The sequence below is a fragment of the Pseudopipra pipra genome, chromosome 11 (genome assembly GCF_036250125.1).
Source record: "Pseudopipra pipra isolate bDixPip1 chromosome 11, bDixPip1.hap1, whole genome shotgun sequence".
Taxonomy (NCBI): Eukaryota; Metazoa; Chordata; class Aves; order Passeriformes; family Pipridae; genus Pseudopipra; species Pseudopipra pipra.
This window is the reverse complement of record NC_087559.1, coordinates 16298893-16318247: the sequence shown is the minus strand read 5'-3', so window position 1 is coordinate 16318247 and position 19355 is coordinate 16298893. Positions and strand designations below refer to the sequence as shown.

General features: G+C 39.1%; 1 long non-coding RNA gene across 2 annotated transcripts in view; it reads left to right on the top strand.

The window, feature by feature from the left end:
• Positions 1-4860: 4860 nt before the first annotated feature.
• LOC135420403 (uncharacterized) overlaps positions 4861-19355 on the top strand; it is a 35282-nt gene continuing 20787 nt past the window's right edge. For both annotated transcript variants that reach the window (XR_010433512.1, XR_010433511.1), the window contains exons 1-2: positions 4861-5012; positions 17288-17359. This is a non-coding gene — a long non-coding RNA (uncharacterized LOC135420403). The remainder of the gene's footprint in view (positions 5013-17287; positions 17360-19355) is intronic.

The following is a 19355-nucleotide window of genomic DNA, read 5'->3' as shown; positions in this document are numbered from 1 at the left end:
CGTAAGCCTTCGTTCTGTGGCCGGGGGTGCCCGGGCCGGCCGCTGGCCACCGCACCGCACCTCGGCGGGCAGCGTGGCGCGGTGATGGGGCTGCAGCCCGAGCAGCGCTTTTGGGCTCGGTTGGCTCTTGGGATATTTTTTTTTTGGTGTTCTGGTCAACTTAGACCAGCGGAGAGCACCTGGGTTTGGGGAGCCGGAGCTGGGAGTGAGCCCCTTGCCCGGTGCGGAGCAGCACTCAGGTGTTCTCACCCCTTTGCCACGGTTTTTCGTCTGGGCCTTTTAATGAAAATATTCTTTAGTGGCTTAAAAATCACGGTTGTTGTTTTATAATGGGGCCAGAGCTGGGTAGGCTGTGGTTCTGTGGGCGCTGCTGTTACCTCAGCGACCTCACTGCAGAGATGGCCTTAGCTGATGTGCTCGAAGTTGAGGGCCTTCACAGGACGTTCTGGGTCCAAGCTTGGGCCTCCAGTCCATGCTCTACTCTAAGGGATGGGACTCAGTTTTTGAAGTATTGTAATTGTTTGTGTTAAAATGAGGTGTTGTAGGGAGGGGTTGCAGAACAGGAATGTGCGAAGTGTAAGAACCAGAGAAAGCACCACCATACTCCTCTAGGAATCCAAGCCAGACCTTTGTCATAATTTTTTAACTGATACAGGCCAGGTATAATTGCTCTCATGTTTTTGTTTTAAATGACCTCATTCTGCTCTAGCTGAAAACAGTGATGAAATTCCCCGAGGCTTTTTGTGATGCTGTGGTAACTGTGGACATTTCTCCAGGCAGATGTCAGACCCCGGTGTGCAGAGGGGGGTGTCAGGGCATTGCAGAGGCTGTGCCCCAGCTGTTAGATGGCTGCAGAGACATTTCTGAAGTGCCAAATTCCACCCATTGGATGTCGGGATTCTTTACAGAACATTTCACTTGATATTCGTAAGGTAAAGTCAAAGTTCCTCCACTGTTCTGTCTGATATCATCTTGGAAAGGCTATAATGCATATATAAATCAGCATTGTCAATAGCTGATTTATATATGGAGAGTTTAATTTGAAGTAACTAATTTTAAAACAAAATTACCATCAGATGAGAGCTCTAGTAGACATATTGATAATCACAGTTTGGGTGAAAGCAAAGGAACAGAGTTGTCTGGAGTAATTTATTTTTTACTTCTGCTGCAAATTAAGCTATGGAGTATTTTGTATAGATGCACACTCTTATGCATGACTAGGTGTGATTTTTTTTTTTTTTTGAGTTGGAAAATCTAAATAATATTTTTCTGTTTTGGGACAGAATGTAATCTGATTAGCTATGATGCTATAATAAATTGTATGAGGACCCTCATTTAAAATTGTGTAGATTGCTGTTATGCTAAACTCAGGGGAACATTATATGCATGAGCAGTTCACGAATGTTGTATTATAAAAGCAAAACTAAAACTAGTTTGAATGAGAGGAGAAAAAGCAGAAGCTACTTGTGGGCAAGGAGTTTTCCTCATTTCAATACTTCCAGTGAACTTTGGCAAAACAGTGCTTTAAAATACATTTCATTTAATTTCATGTTATTTGGGTATTTTATGGCATGTAAGTGGTCAGAGACAGTCCATTTTCATTTGTGACCCTACCATATAACATTGCAGCAAGCCATTTGTTAACTATTGCTGCATTTCAATTATTTAGAGCACCACTTTATTTCAAGTCTTTCTTAAACAAATAGTCTTTTCTCATTTGGACTGTGGAAAATTTTTCAAGGCCTAAAGTGCTTTGCCTCTTATGCCTTTGTTCAGTCAATGGGTTCAAGTTGAATTAGGGCTGAGTAAACATGTACAAATTTGATCCACAGGAAATGAAATGGAGGATCTTCTCAACTATTACAGTAATGTGTCTTTAGAAATTTGAGGTGTTTCCTGGTACTGAGACTTTTTTGATGTCTATTTTCTGTAATTTTGCTTTTACAACTCAGCCGTGCAAAAAGCGTGGTAATGCTCTTACAGCTGGAGATTGTCTTTCATCAGAATAGGTTCTAATGCAGCTCAGAAGGCTTTATTAACACATTTTACAGGCAGTGGGGTTGAGAAGGGGACGAAAATCAGTTCTTAGTGAAAAGCTTTTAGCAGTTCTTTCTGTCAGCTTCTAGGTAAATAGTAAGGAATGCTGGATTTCATAGGATTACAGGGTAACTATTGGAAAGTGAAAGGTCAGTCACAAAAACAGGGATGTGGAGAGGGACAAGGGCACAGGGATGTGGACATTACTGTCTGTGATCCATTTTTCTGAAATGTGCCTTTACATATTTTGTAAAAAAAGAAAACAGTCTCAAGTTGGGTTGAAACATTTCATCTCTTGGGTAGCTGGACAGACAACCTCATAACTCCCAAATCAATGGCAAAGCATTGCTTTGTTACAGGGGATCTCTAAGGGGGAGATCAGCTGCAGGAGGCCCTGCTAGTTTGATTTTCTCTTGTATTTTCCCCAACCAGAAAGCCTGTTTTACCTGGGGCCACTTAACTTTTGCCATATGACATGATGGCAGTAAAGGGTGATGTGTGACTTTGAACACTCGACGTGCGTGGATTAAAAAAAAACTTTCTACAAATATAAATGAAAAAATTCTAGTGGAAGTTAAGAACTTGCTCCCTGAAGATTTCAGAGCCAGACTGGTACAAAACAACTTTCCACAAGTCTGTAATCACTTCTTCTGAGCTGAAGCTGTATCTGCAGTACCTGTTACCTTGAGCAAACAAACCTGATTTTAATTCTATGGCAGATACTTGATTTATGCAAAAATGATTACTTTTGCAAAAGTAATTTTTCACAGTCCCACCTTGTAACAGGACTTCACTGGTCCCTCAGTCCCAAGCCTAACCACCGAATGCCTGCTCTCATTTCCTCTTTTCTGATAGCAGTGGGAGGTGTGAAGAGTCTGGTCATGATGGGAGTTTCCACCCATTGCCTTCTACAGGGGTCTGTGGTCTATTGTGTAAATTCACTTTTTGAAGTGTTTTGAACATTGTGTATTGTCACTTATTCTGCTTTTCCTTAAGGCTGAGGTGAGAGACTTCTGTTCTCTGTCATGCTTTTCCTCCAGTTTTTCATACGTTTCTCCATGAAGGAAACGTGCTCTTTATGGATTAGCAATGACACAGATACTGAATTTGGTAATGTGAAGGTCTGGCTGCCATAAACATTTGGACTGCTGCCCAAGAGAAACTGGAATTAACCAGCTTTTTCTGAAGTCTTGTAACTTTGGAGATTCTTTTGATAATGATATGCATTAATTTCTACTGCTTATCTTTGCAGTCTTTTTATGTTGACTAAGGATGGGTTTCTCCTTTGTATTAGTCCACCTGCCAGTTTTTGTAACTTGGAGCTGAGTTGTTTTTTCATACTTTTTAAGGGTTTGCTTCTGTGGATGTTGCACGTGCCTGTGCAGAGCTGTAGTTGAGTCAGGACTGTCTGCTGGTGGTTGACTGTGGTTAGGCACTACACCGAGGAGAAGCTATCCTGTCTGTGCTTAATTCATTGTGTTTTAGAACTTGCACTTGCATAATGTTCTGTGCTTAGTCTAAATAAATGATGGGCTTATTTTGTTTATCCTGAAGGATGAGATGTGTGAGCTCTGCTGAGGAAGATCCTGATGTCAGATGCAGTCGTGAGAATTTCTACATTTGTATAAGTAAGTTACTGCAGAGGTTTTTTTTGTTATCAGATATGAGTCTTAAGAATTTAAGATTAAAAGTGAGATAAGCTTATGTCCCAACCACTCTGCAGTTTTGCTCATTTGAAAGAACTTTTATGTATGATTCATTTATAAACTAGACAGGTAAATAGTTTCCTGACAGTTTTGCTGAGATGCCTGCTTAGAGCATTGTCAGTTCTTGTGATGTTTGGTGCTTTTAAAGCCCTAGTCCCTTGAGAAAGTAACTGCATTAAAATCCTCTTTCTTAAATAAAATCTCTTTTTCGTGTTTTTGTAGAAGATACATGCACTTGTAATCTCGGAGTTCCTAAAAGATTTTTCAATATCTGGGCTACAGGTAAAAGGAACTCAAAATCTCTCAAGATCTTACAAATACCCCCCTGCTGCCTTCTGTTGTTCAGGGTAGGAGACTGATTCCTGCATTTTGAACATTTGAGACTGTAGCTGGTTTCACCTATTTTTTTCAGAAGAATTTCAGTTTTAATAAAAGGGGGTTTATGGTGTTTCTTGCACACATGCCCTTACATTGGGTTTCAACATGCCAGCTGCCAGTGTGGATTTTGAGCAATGTAAGTGTTCTACTTCCCCTTGTGATAGCTTTGCTTTGCAGAGTTAATAGAGATGAGAGAACAAGGAAGTGTATGAATTGATGCAATTTTCTTGCTCACCACAGTCCTATTCATAGTTGGTTTTATATTCCTGTGAGCACTGAAGAAAACTGTACTGTGAAAGAACACATTGTCTGATTTCTTGGTTGGTTTTTAAGCTCTCTTCTGAAAAAATTCCATTTAATTTTTGGTGTTCATTTAACACCAGGAGATTAAGCTTGTGTCTGTGCACAGAACAGAGGCAGTATAGAGAGAAACAACTCACACTGCTGTGCACTGGCTTGGGCAAGGGGAGGTTTTAGTTGTTTTTTCCCAAATCTCTTTTGATTAGCAGCTGAAGTTGTCTCATCAATCAACAAGAACAAGCTGAAGGCCATCAAGTCAATGAATTTACTCCATCACATGACTTCAGCTGGTACTTTAGGCTTTTGCTGCTCACCTGAGAGGAATGAAGAATCTCAGCAGCTACCATGCAATCACCTGAGGTATACAGGTGCTTCTGCTTTAAAAGTGATGTTTCAAAGGTGTCAGGTATCAGCAGAGTGTGGCTGCTCTCTGCCCTGCCACAATTTAACCTCAGCAGAGAGGGGCAGGAGTGCTGTGTCCTGCTCTCCCCCCAGTGAAGGAGCAGGATATGCCAGGCACAGCAATAAGAGCTGTAGAATGTGGACCACCCCATCCCTAGGGCAACCACCAGTGTTATTTTTCAGATTATTGTCAGATGGTAAGAAGATATTGACTAAAGGTTTTATTGGTGTTAATGGTTATCCAGAAATGCAAACTGCAGTGGCATTAGTGTGGGGAGTTGGTTTTTTGTCTGCTTAAAATGCTTTAGCTATACTATCAGACTGTGCAAACAATTGCATGGATCAGTCTGATGCTGTGACTAGAACAAGGCTTTGTTTGCAGAAAGAAGAACATGTCCTGTTATGACCTGGTGCAAGGATATGGCAGTAATTGAATCCTAATTTCCTTGGTCAGTTGTATCATTTTAAAGCACAGTTTGATACTGCAGATGGACAACTTTTGGCAGCTAGTGCTACTACCTGACATTTAATTCTCAAGTATCCTTTTCTATTTGGGCTGTAGGATTGGGTATTTTTCCTTATTCAAGTTATGATTAATAATGCTGGGTTTGCTCTTCTTGCCTGTACTCGGGCACATATTGTTTAGACCATTATTATGTTATAGTAGTCATTTACTAGGATTTATTTTTATTGGTACAGCCAGTGCTGCTATCAAAAGCCAAACATGGTATCAGTGAAACAACCTAGTGTGCAAAATCAATCCTAGTGAACCTTTAAAATGAAAGCAAACAGCAATAATGAAACTACAGGCTGTGTGTGTTTGCACAGGAGGAGGGTGGAGGCTTGGAGTCACCTGCCCCAGGAACGTCACAGTTTTGAGGAACCACACGGAGAGTTTGGGGTAGTTGACTTTTGGAGTCACAGCAGAGATGTTGAGTCATGCAGCTTCAGAGAGAGATGGCAACATGCCTCTCTTCCCCACACTGCATGGTGGTTAGAGATAGTATTTGGGGAAATAGTAGTTCTGCATAGAGCTTGCCAAATAATGGGTGAAACAGAGTCCTACTTGTGCTGTTGGTATCAGGGTGGAGGGTAGGATTTGATATTGCTGTTTAAAAGCTGGTGAAATAATAAAGACACTGAGACTATTTACTCTTTAGTAATATGCTAAAAACCAATTATTTCCCTGAGGACTTGGCTGTACAAAAATACACTGAGGCTGCTAACAGCAGAGTTGAAAAGTCCATCTGCAGCACAGCTACTTTGCACATGTATATCTGAAGACAGGGTAATGTTGTTAGAAGTACTAGAGCCAGTAATGCAGACACATCTCCTGAATAAAATCAGCTATGTCTGACCTCTTTGCAACTGGGACATTGATTTTACTCAGCAAGCTGTTATGTCACTTGTCAAAAAATGTTAATTTGGGGGATGATAAAATTCTGTTTAAAAGAGTCTGTAGAGCTGCTGCTTTTTGATACAGGTGATAGTGGTGTCTCGTGTCTGCTGAGTTCTGGTGTGTGGCTTTGCTCTTCCTCATCTGGAAAGTTTTTATGGGGTCACACCCAGATTTCTGGTTAGTGTTGATCTGTCTCTGTATATCTTTGAAGGTAATGCCACTTGGAAACATGTTTAAGTATATACAATTTAAGTCAGCTGACCTATGATCTGTTTTATTTATGCAAACTAATTATTTTCTGTATAAGTAAATATTTTGCAGTTTACATAATTTTACATATAATTGAATAGTTAATGATTTGCATATTTTACATTCTACAGCATACCTGAATATATATGATCATTCATGCCTGGATGTTCTATTACACACCTGAATATATAGGATGTTTTAGTAGGCATAATGTCCTAGATCACCACAGATTTTTGGGTTTTTTGTCTAGTCGGCCTGATATTAAATATGATGCACTGCTTGTCATCCTCATGGTTAAAAAGGTGCCTGTGTTTTTTGGTGACAAAAAGATAAACAGAAGAACGATTCAGATGTTCAAATATTAACTGGCTGTACAGTAAATTTTATTGCTAAGGTCAAATAGGTGCTGTTTTTCTTTATTGGCCACACTCCTCCATTGGTTTTGATTTGCTTGAAGTCAAGAATGAAATTTCTGGAGGGACAGGTTTGCCATGTTTCCAACTATTTTCACTCAGCAAAAATTTTAGGAATGGGTTTGGAGGCAATTTCTTTTAACATTGCTTTCAGCTGTAGGAAACTATATGTTCTACATGCAGATTTAGAACTGTGGGGAAGCTTTTGTTAGCTGGTTATACAGAGGATGCCAGGGATATAAATCATTTGGAGGAGAAAGAGGTGAGAGAAGAGGCAATAGTATTTTTTTTAAGTTTATCCAAACATCCTGTTTCCAGATAGGCCCAGAGTAGAGGAGAGAAAGTAATTCCTGGTCTAGTTAAATAAGTTTTTATTCTGCTCAAGCTTTTAGGAAAAAGTATAGATTCCAAGCCACTCCCAAGCAATTTAAGGTTTTCAGAACCATTGTTTATTCTCTGTTAATGGTTTTATATCCTCCTCCTCAGGAGATATAACACATATCTCTTCCTTTATAGCAGTAGGGCAAATCCAGGTCGATGTCAACTGAAGGCCTTATATTCTTTGTTTAAATGTAGGTGAATGCACTCTGTAAAAGAAGTAGCAGTTGTCACTAGTTGTGAAAAAGAAAAAAAATTAAATTAGTGATGGTCCTGGGTCAAATCCATGTATTTATAGCTGTCCTTTAGGGAAGTGCAGATCAAAATCTAGATGTACTGTTTTAGTCTTTATTTATCTGGGAAAGAAGTTCCACTGAATTGCAAAGAGATAATGTAATTTAGTAATTTCCTTTTCAGATTTTGTGGGATCTCTCTTCCCAAACATACAGATAATTTAAAGTGTTCCTTCTTAGGCTTCTTTGGAAAGCAATGTTCTTCTGCCAGCAACTCAGAGCACCTGACCCAGATTCCTGTTCCAAGGTGCCCTATGGAGAACCATGTTTCTCTGCATTAGCTACAGGGAAAGTATGTTTCTTAAAGCAAATGCTTAGAATGTTTACTTAAGTCTCAAAAAAAAAAAAAAATCTGTTTTTTTCTCTGACTACAGAGAACTCGAGTAGTTTGATGACAAATATGGATAATATCAGTTTCATTCAGTGTAACTGAGAATAGCCAGAAAGTTTGTCCAGAGTTATTTCTGTGTGCACACCTCCTTCTTACACAGAACTTGGAGGTGAGGGTGAGGTGATTCTTAACTCATGTAGGTGCTGTTTTCTGTTTTGGGTACTTTACTATCTTAAGGTGGCTGTGAAGTAAAAGGAAAAATCTGCTAAATATCTGCCCACTATCTGCATGGTTCTTAACACATGGTGAACACACTTAACAGCTCACAGCTGCTGAAACAGGGAATCATCTCATCCCCCATCTCCTTGTTCCTGTCTTCCTGCCTACGTGTTCTCAGCGAGTACCTTGTGCCAGCTTTGATGTTTGCTGGAATGCTTCGTGCTTTGCTTTGACTCATCAAAATGTCAGCAAGCTATCCCAGAAACCACCCCCCCATCCAAACCCCAAACAAACATGGCCAGTTTTCTGCCTCTTTACTGAACAACATCGACTTAATGAAGGGTTTCTGTGCTTGGGGGAAGTGTGGGATCAGTGGAGAACACAACAGGAGGAAGGCAGCAAAATGTCTCCCTTTGGGCACTTGGAGCAGTTGTGATGGCTCTGGATGATTCCATTAAACTGGATTTTAGTCACACGTAGAGCTCAGGGGGTTCAATTGCATTTGGTCCATTACTTTTTGGGCACCTGCAAATATCCCTGAATTTTAAGTCTGATGTATGTAAATGTATCCTAAAGTAGAGCCATGCATGTAAACTAGAACATATACACTGCAGTCCTTTCTTTGAAGTTCAATGCCTTTGTGTGCCCCTGGGTGTGGGTCTCTGAGCTGCTCAGAGGGCTGACTGCTGCATTTCATTCATCCAGCTGTAAACACCAGACTTACCCTAAATAGTAAATGTTTTCAGGATCCAGCTTGCTTTTCTCATGAAGTGAATTCTGACTCCAGATATGTGGAGATAGGAGGAAGAGAGGATTTTGAAGTGCTGTTCCCGTTCAGAAACACTTCAGTCTTGAATTTAAAAACACTTGTTGAGAAAATGGTCACGTCCACCTTCTACCTCACATTGAAAAGATTTCACTCTTTGAATCCTAATTCTTGTCTTGAGTGTACCAAGAATTCACCTTTTGAAACTGAGGACTTGTTTGATAGACTGGTGATATTGCAGTGAGTTATGGAATTATAAAAACACAGCAAAAGCCTTTAATGTCATCCTGATCTGAACTCAAACATATTTTGTTTCCAGGAAATAATAATCAAAAGGACACTCAAGCCCTGAGGTCTGACCCCAGGCAGAGTCATGTGCTTTCAACTCACTTTGTTCGCACATGGGTCTGAATCTTCCATCTTGGATCCATTTATTCTTTACTTTCTCATTTTCTTCTCTGAGACGACTTCTGCTGGTTTTGTCATCTTGGGAATATCCTTCTGTTGGATATTCCTTCTGCTGCTATTGTTTCTATGCTTCTCCTCCCTTTCTTCCTTGTCTTTTCCTTTTACTCTGTTCTTCTTTTCTCCTTCTTTTACAGGTATTTCTTGATATACAAAATACCTTTAGCTTTGGCCCAGCTTCTTGTGGACAAATGGCCACGAGGGAAATGTGCAGATGGCTTAAACAGATGTTCCTGTCAAAGTGAAAGTATTTAACTCCTGAATTCCTGCTAGACATTCTGCCTCTGGAGCTGATGAGTATTGCCAGAATGGGGGGTGGGTGGGAGGGGTGGGGCTTGTGTGTCTCTTTTTCATGTTTCATTACTTTAATCTCAGCCTGAGAGTTTTCAGGAGAAATGAAGTCTCCTGGGAATAGCTCTTTTTTTTTCATTGCCATATTAATCTGTAAGTCAGTTGTTAAAGAACTACTATTGTGCCAAAATGGTCTTGAACTAATTGAAGGAATCAGTCCTGAGTGATCTCTAGCAAGGCCTGGGTGAATTTTGTTTTAATCAATATATGAAAATTGTCACTGTTTTGTTTTGGGTTTTTTTGTTTGGTTTTTTTGGGTTTATTTTCCTTCCATACCAAAGCTGAAGAGGGAATGTCAAGATATTCAGAAAAGAAATTTTGTGTGCTCTGAGGCATGTTTTTTGAATGTAAATATATTATTCTAATACTGCGATGCTTGGACCATATTATTTTTCATAAAGTTGTGATTTGAATTATCAATCCTTCATTTAATCAGGGAAGGTGTGCAAGTAACGAGTAACTTACAAAATACCCTAATAAAAATAGAAGCACGTGAATACAGTCATCAGAACTGCAAATGCAAGAATGGCTGATTCTTTTCAAATTAATTCCTCGTGAGTGCCTTTCAAGTTTTAGAAAATGTACATTTTCAGAGTTCCAATGCTTTAATAAGAAACAAGTTAAATAATTGAGTGAACTAATCTGTGGGCACAACAGGAACTTGATGGTATAGTAGGTGGTAAGATTCATTTAGGATGAGTTCTGATGGAATTCCCCTGGAACTATATATTCCACCTACTTGCATGCACCATCATTCAGAAGATTAACAGCGTGCAGCAAATGCCAAGGCATAAAAAAGTTGGCAGGTTATTGTAAAACATGGGACTAAGTATATGCCTAAGCCACTGCCTGTAGCTCTTAGGAGTTCTGGTGTTCACTGTGGTCTCTGTATGTTGAACTTGTGGTTCACCTCTTGTCTAATAGGCGCTCATTTAAACATCTTTTATTTGTCCAGAATACTGAGCCTGTGTATATTTTAATTTGGGTCAGGGGGTCTACATATGACAGGAAGTGCTACATCTCCTTCTTGAGATGAAGTCACATTTATTGCACCAAAGAGCTGTGGTGATGTGTTTGAGATTTTCAAAATGACTTTTTTTTCCTGTCTATTTTAAAATTACAGATTGGCAGAAATTCTGGAAGTGTTCTGAGTGATTGGGATATTGGAGGGGCAGGGCTGGTTTTAATCAATAACAGATGGTTTGGGTAACTTTGAACAAATTTCCTGCTATTATTGTAATTTTAGAACAGTATTCAGTGTGCATGCTGAGAATATTTGGTATGCTTTTAACCTGTGTTTACCTGATGTGAACTACATAGTCAAAAAAATATGTAATTGCAGATTTTTAAAGCAATAACGTGTGATGGTTTTGAGAGGCTTCTCTCTTCAGGATATTACATCAAACTATGTAAAATAGTTTTAGATGATAGTATTTTTCTGGTCAGTGTGACACAATTCATTAATTTGTGAAGTTGTTAACAGGGAACTTGGCATTTCACCACATTATTTGTCAACAGAAATTACTTGATACGCTCTGAAACTTGTGTCTTTGAAATACATACAAAGGATTTATTTGTTTTATGAAAGTAGTAATGAGTTGTCTGTAATATCATGTAGGGGCACAGAACAAGAATTCTGGCTGTTTTGTTATGTTGAGCTGTAACAAAATTGAAAGGAAAAGTGATAATGGTATCTGCTAGGATGTTCTAATTTACTTCACTGTATGTATTAAATTACTGGATAAAAGCAGAATCTTTTTTAACAGCTTAAATTCTTTTGGCACATCTTGCATAGGGGCTTCTAAGGGAGCTCATAAAACTGGCCCAGAAATGTGTTTTTGATGATACTGGAAGGGGGGAAAAATTATTTGATTCTGAGTTCTGGAGAAAAGTGAATCACTGATGACTATGAGAAGGTCAACTGGAATGTTGTTTTACTTAGCACAATCTGACTGGTAGCTCTTTTAGCTTTTCTGTATCTCTGCAGACTGAGGGATGCTTCTTTGGGCATCAGGAATAATTAGCACTTTAATATCACCTTTATAATACAGCAGTTGAAAAAAACCTCAATAAATTGAGTCCTGCCAGGTTGTGATTTTTTGCCAGGGAATGTACTCTACTTTCTTCTTTGCAGTTTCATTAAACTATCTTCATTGAAGATAGTTCAGGAACATGAAAACATTTAAAAACTCAAACAAAAATCCCCTCAACAGAAAGACTTAAAGAAATTCTGGGCTAAAACTCTTTTCACTTGACAACTTGCAATTATAATTTTAAATCTCAACTCGTGATTGACAGAGAGTCATTCCAGATCATTTTGCTTTTTTTGTTTCTTGTGAGTACAAAGCTGTTGTTCAGATCCTGGAAATATCACTTGGTCTACAAGTCTTGGCTCAAGTTGCAGTAGCAAGTACATTTTTCTGAAAAATTAGATAAATCAGTGATATTGAAACATGTAATGTGGGTGTTCATACAGCTGATTAGATTTTAGTGACATCTATGATATAATATTATTGTGAAGGGAAGCTAATATAGACTGATAAATTTACTTTACAGGGAGTCTTCAAAGGGTTATTTTTAAGATCTTATTATAGCAGAGCACAGAGGCACCCTAATTTTATGGAGATTTCTATTGAAAATCTGCCATATTTCCAGATCCCCGTGAATGAGCCCTAATGATGGTTATGACTTTCAGGTGTGGGTGTATAAAACTGTACCTCACTTCCCCAGTTTCAAGTTTTACTCTGCAAGCTGCTGCAAGTTTTGCTGTGATCCAGAGGAGCAGGTGAGCTGCCTGTTTGAGCTCCAGTGCAGCTCTGAGCTGGGCACCACTGCATTTTGCTTTACAATTCCAATTAATGTGTGTGCTGGTGTCGAGGGTAAGTCTCATTGTCATCTTTCTGGCACGAGCTGGCAGAAAGAAGTCTCTCAGTTGCCCCATGGAATAGATGGGAAAGGTTGGGCTCATCTTTTCTCAGCTCTCCAGCTCAATATCCTGTTAGCACAGCAAGGAGGAAGTGGTCCTGTTTGCTGAAGGTGGTGGGTGTTTTTATCTAAGCATATATTGGTGCCCAGAGATAAATCAGGGGGGTGGGATTGTAGGGGTGACAGGAGAGTGTCATATCAGTGTGAGAATAATGGTGCAGCTAAAATGTTGAGAGGAATGGCTTGTGCTGTTATCCCCTAGGACTGGTTGTAGCTGACTAATACACCCACATCAAGCCCCAAACCTCTCTATAAAAGAATATTTTTAACACATTAGCTTATTCTATAAAAGAATATTTTTAACACACTATTCAACAGAATATTTTCTCCAGACTCTGACCAGTAGCTCTAGAAGTGTGTGTTTCTAACCAACTTGACATTTGTAGGATTATTGAGACTGTTTATTGACTTGACCATAGTAGTAGTTTAACTGGCGTTCTTGTGCTGGTTTTGTACATCTTCATACCTTGTTCTATAGAAATTTTTGGTACTTGAGAACATATCTAAGAGAAGCAGCTGTTGTTCTTTGAGGTTCTGATTCATGTTTTATTTAACACTGCAGATGAGGAAGGTGCTGGTGGCACCAACATTGTGCCTGATTTGGGAGAAATTGTTTTCTGTGAGCCAAATAAAACAAAATGTGCTTTAAAGGATGAGGTATCTGGAGTCCAGGAGAGCTGTTACATGATCACTTGCTTTCTCTGTAAGATGAAAATAATACCAGCTGCCTATTGTTTTAAGTGCATTGCTGTCTCCAGAGGAAATCTTTCCTTACTGTTATGTATTAATAGATTAAGTTCAGCTGCAGGGCAAGTGGAATGAACTGCAAAGATGAAGAAACCACATTGGGGTCTGCAATGGCTTGGAAGTGCTCAACTTTTGAGCTGCTGCTGTTCAGAAGTGTTCATCCATAGAGCCCCTGCTTGCAGGACATGCTATGTCTAGTTGCCAGTAAACTGGCATTTCAGTATAGTTTGCTACATATGGAGTACCTTTGTGTATGTAGCACAAAATATCTTGACATTTTCTGATTGAATTTTCATTAATAGGACTATATATATTTATTTATAAAGGTTATAATCTGTTTTTATTAGTGAAATCTGTTAAATGTTGTATAGAGTGCAAGAATGGAGAGGGTGTTCATATCTCTACACTCTTGTGGCTTTGTCCTCAACTTAGCCCTAATAAATGATCTGTCACTTATAACTTTGGTAATTTCAAACTGTGTCCTGGACCACTTACTGTCCCAAAACAAGTTCTGATGGAAGTCAGTCAGTGTTAAGTGAGGTCCTGAAATACCAGGGTTTCCAGGCTTTGAATCCATCAGCTACATGAGATAGGAGAGGGTCTGAAAAGCACACCTTTTTAAGAAGGGATTTTACTTCTATTTCAGTATTTAAGTTCCATTTTTCACAACCTTGCAGAGCACTCAGATGAAGAGCTTGAAGTTTGTGATCAGGCTTAGCTTTCAAGGTCATTCATTTCTCAGTGAGGAAAAAAACCATTCTTCACTGGGGAAAACCAAGATAAAGAGCAGCTAGAACAGAGGACAGTGAACTGTATCACCATTTGCTTCTGCAGCAAACTTCATTTCCTAGTGCTGGAACCAGGAGTAACTCACTCCAAAAGATGGTGTTTTATTAGCTCAAAGGTGAAAGTACAGGTAAGGACCTTCAGATGCAAAATCATTCATGTAAATAGTCCCCAGGGGATTTGAAGGAATGCAGCTCTTGGTGAAGGCAAACATCTCAAGACAAAAGGTCATGTGTTAGTGACCTGTTTTTGTTGTTTATTTGCATTGTAAGGGAAACACCTAAAGTGAGATGCTCTGTAGAAAATGGTGTAAGACAGTGATGCTCAGGCAGACATTGCAATGCATTTAGTGCTTTTATCTACAAGGAGGTTGGACAGCAAAGGGAAATATAGTGAGGAATTCAGTTCCATAGCTGTTGAAACTTGTTTTCTCTGTCAGGATCTGGTGCTTGTCCGGGGTGTCAGGTTTCATCACTTGGCTTGTAACTTTACAAATCATCAATTGCAAAATCATAATGATTTCCATCGTGAAGAAGAAGCTGCTTATCTTTGTCTCACAGAATGATTTATGTTTACAAGAATTCTGTTGCTTTCTTTCCATGAAGTGAAAGCTGCCTTATGTAGTTGTTGAAAATGTAACTGCAGGGGGGGAAGAACAAAACCCAAAACTACACCAAGTTTGTCTTTGACAGCAGCAGTGTAGGACAAGGAATTGTATTTATGTCCCATATAAAGGGTGCCAAAGTAGTCAGATGTCTTGAGATAAGTTGTCCTTGTGGAGTGCATATGTTAATGAATCACAAGTTTAAATCTCATTTAAGTGTGAAAATGCTTTTGCATCCATGTTATTGTGCTTCCTTTCCTTCTCTTGTGTTTTTTACAAATTTTTGGTGATGATCTGTTACTGGTTTTTTTTTCCTTGCTTGCTGAATAAGGTTTCGGAGAATGGGATGAAATATTTTCCTTTAGTGAGTTTGCAATAATAATTGAAATATTACTCTTTTCTTTGAGTAGAGCAGAGAAGAGATGGAGTGAATTGCTCTCTCTTGTACTTAGGGCATGTTTTATGTGCCCTTGTGCCCCAGCCTGTGTGATCAGCTGCTGCTCTGTAAGATGCTTTTCCTGAATAGTTCAAGTAAACTCCCAACCTCATGTACAGTCTCCTTGCTCTCTCTTTAACAAGAAATGCTGCTGTTTCCCTAATCCTATTATGTTCTTTGCAAAGTATGCTTAGCTTCCTAACCACTCATGTGGACCCTCTTGTTTTCTGTTTGTGCTTTACTAAAGGCAAAAGAAATACATTTGAAATAGCAAAGGAAAAAATGAGGCTGTTTCATGATGTTACATTCAAACTTAGTGAACCTTTACAGACGTGTGGAAGAAGATATTTTTATTATGTAACTCCTCCCTGTGGTATTTGCTTATTGCCAAATGACTGACAAATTTCTGCTTGAAACAGGCACAATATCACAGCTGATAATTTTACTGTTCAAATTATTAGAAACCAAGACTAAACCAGAATTATTTAAAAAAAATTGAAAGGTAGGGACTTATTTTCTGAACCTTCTGAGCGTGTTTGGGTCAGCTTTTTGCTTTCATCCTGCAATGTGGTAGCTAGAAATGTCATGTCAATGACAACTGACGTTCTCATGTGATGATTTAAACTTGACACCTAAGTTTTTGGGAGGGAAAAAATCTTCAGTTGTTAATGTTGTTTACTGTAGTTGTGCCTAAAGGAGTCTCCTTTTCACCCAGTCCTGTGTAAATTCAGGAAATCCGTGATTTCAAAAGATGCAACAACTGTAAGGGGGGCAGGAAAGTTTTTGTGGCTGTTTTTGTGGCCCTTCTTTAATGGGTTTTGCTGGTTGAATATTTGAAATGTTTCTTCCAGGCAAGGAAGTAATTTCTTTTATGGGAGAAAATTGTGCAGTAACACCACAGGCCTGGACATCATTGATGCAAATCTGGTCTTTTACATGCAAAGGCTTTTAAAAGAAAAAAAAAAATCCCTTTTTTCTTGTCATTACCTGTCCATTTGCTTACTTCAGACTCCTTAGTACTGAAAGTGGCAGCCCTGGGATTCTTCAATAATAGATTGTGAATGATGGATATTTCTCATACTTCCATTTAAAAGACAAAGGTTTGGAGTAACAAAAGCTTTTTTCCTCCTAAGTGTTGCCTAGACAAAATTTATTTAATATTACACAAATATCTAAGTGAGTCACTAAAAATCTCATTTCTTCTCTCACTCACACACTTTTCAAAGTAGACTAAAATATTCTTTTTATAGTCCTTCATTTGCTACAGAGTCTGCCAGAAATGTTTTATTAGGCCAATGATTATAAAAACCAATGTTTTCATCTGGTTTCTATATCCTATTGAAGGGGAAGTCAGTAGGAAATTGGTTATTCATTCCCTTCAGTGTTTAGGATTGGCCAGAATGCTTTATGAGCTTTAGTCAGACTAAATTAATAACTATATTTTCTTTCTCCCATCTGTCTAAATTGCCATGAAAGCTTTGTATTTTCTTCTGTTCCTGTGTATGGACACATTTCTTCAAAAGAGATTAATATGTTTGATTAGAAATAATTAATTTTAATGAAACTAACTCAGTAGCATTGAAAATTACTTTTATTTATTGCCATTAAATCTTAGTAGCAAAATGTGATGGCCAAATGGAGGTTTCCCAATGTGTAGAACTGGAGTCCTGCCCAATGCAGTGGGTTACCAGAATGGAAGTGTTTTATCACTATATGTGTCAATAGTCAAGAGACTGGATTTAGAGAACACTGTCACTTAATGCTATTAATATAATACTTACCTTTGAAGAATATTTAATTTTCCACCATTGTTCCTTTAAGCAGTTTCTGCAATAAAAATTGATTTAAAATATCTCAAGTTATATGTAAGAGGAAATTCTCGAATGAAATACCTGTCATAGAGAGTTTACAAACTTCCTTGTTTGTCTGAGAGTGATTCAGTCTGGTTGATGCTGACTCAGGTGTAAATCTTGATTTTCTTTTTTTTTTTTATGTTCCTGGTTTCATGTGGATACTCCTATTCACCTGATTCTTCTGGTAAGGGATTTTCATACTGTGACTCAGGTGCAATGCAAGCAATGTGACAATTACAGGAAAACACCTGTTAGTATCAGGTAAGTTGATATTTATATTTTGTTGATTCCTTCAGCTGAGAAATCTGGAAAATTTGCCAAATGTTAAGCCTTGCAAGACTTAAAGCTTCTTCTCACCTGAGGAACAGTCACACCACGTTTAATGGACCACATTCCTAAATGAGGAGTATTCAGACATCTGATCTGGGGTGAGGAACAAATTGTGTCAGTGAATGCTCACACTGGGCAGCAGTTGCTGCTGCACCTAAAGAAATTTTATACCTGCAGTGTTTCTCTTCCTGCTGCCTGCTCAGGTGCTTGCTTTGCCTAGAATGGTCTGGCCATTGGATATTGCAGATGTGTCCTTGCACCTAAAAAACCCAGTGATTCAAACTCCTTAGGTCTCTGTGAGACTTCTTCGTGCCTGAGCTTCCCTTTCACTACACACTAAAATGTGTCTTTTCCCATCTGGCTGATTCAAGCTGCTGGTGGTGCCTCAAGGTGGGCTGCAGTGACTCACTGGTGGCCAGTGCCCATCATCCACATCCAAAATTCCTTCTTTTCACATTGGGTTAAAAGTCTTATTTAATATTTCATCAAGGGATTCCTGATCAGCTCTGCTGTGTACCTTTGTTTTCTGTTCAAATCTACTTGGTTTTCCTAAAGTCTTACGTGAAATGAATTGCACTGGTTAAAAAAACATCAGGAAAAGCCTGCAGCAGAACCAGAGCTGTGGTCCTGTGCTGTGTGTTCTTGTCATTCCCATCAGCCTGGTAAAACTGGCTGTGTACCCACAAATCATCCTGGGCTTGTTTAAGTGGAAGGCAGCAGGATTTTTTGCTCCAGTTCTGTTGATTCCTGTAGTTGAGTTCACAGACAACCTGGAGCTCTTTAAGGTAAGAGAAGTAAAGGAGGACAAGGTTGGTTTCTATTCAAGTGGCTGAAAAATCCCTTTTCTTACAAGCAATTGGCTTCCAAATCAGTCTTGCTGTAGGCAGAATGTTAACACACATCACTGATGAACAAGTAGCCAAGGGAATCAGGGTCTTTTCTGGCCTTACTTGGTTCTAACTTCTCACCTATTTATTATTGAGGAGCAAGGCACCAAAGGGAGTCCTCATTTCTGCGCTAAATTAATTCCTTCCATTTTCATTTTTGTAAGGAGTTTATTTTCTCCTGTACAGCAGGCAAAGCTTCCCCTTCTAGGTTACATCTTCCTGCTTTTCTCTCTGAATCAGTTTGGAGGGAAGTGGCAAACTGTGTCCTGGCAGAGGACGGTGCCTGTGCCGTCGGGCAGGACAGGGCAGCCTCGGTGACATCTCTGTCCTGGAGCCGTGTCAAACACACCACGGGTGCTTTGTAATTTGGATGCTAAAACTGAGATCTGCCCAAGCCCTTTGCAAGCAAGAGCCAAGAGGTAGAAACTCAGAAAACCAAACCAGCCTTTTAAGCAGCGTCAAGAGGTTTCTGTGCAATTTGCCACAGGCAAAATCTGACGCGCTCGTTTTACAAGATGCTTCCGTGAAGTCACATTTTGGAGCTCTGGGCCTTTGATTTTTCTTGGAAATGCTCAGGGAGGCTTTATATATGATGGCTTCAGAAGGTAAAGAACCAAACATTTCAGTGTCCTGCACAAACCTGGCATTGAAAATATGTTTGTACAGCTGTCACCTTTGTCCCTTAAGCTATTCTCTTCTGTGGTCACTGGGTGTTTCTCATGTGTCTGTCAGACGGCAGCCCGGGAAGGGACACACCTTGTGGGAGAGGATTCTTTAAGTCTGTGCCCTTTTGACACTGTTCTGAGTGGAGCAATGCCCAGAAAACCTTTCTGGACGTTGAGAGTTCAAAGAGAGTTCTTTGCTGAAGAAAAATTAATCTTTATCAGATGGCATTTAAAATTTTAATGTGTAGATCAAAATTAAGTAGCAGGAAGATGTATGCTTAAGAAAGGAAAGAAACAATTTTTATAAAATGCATTTAGGTATGTGTAGACCAGAAAAGGAATCAAAAATAAGTATTGCCTGGATCTTTGTGGACA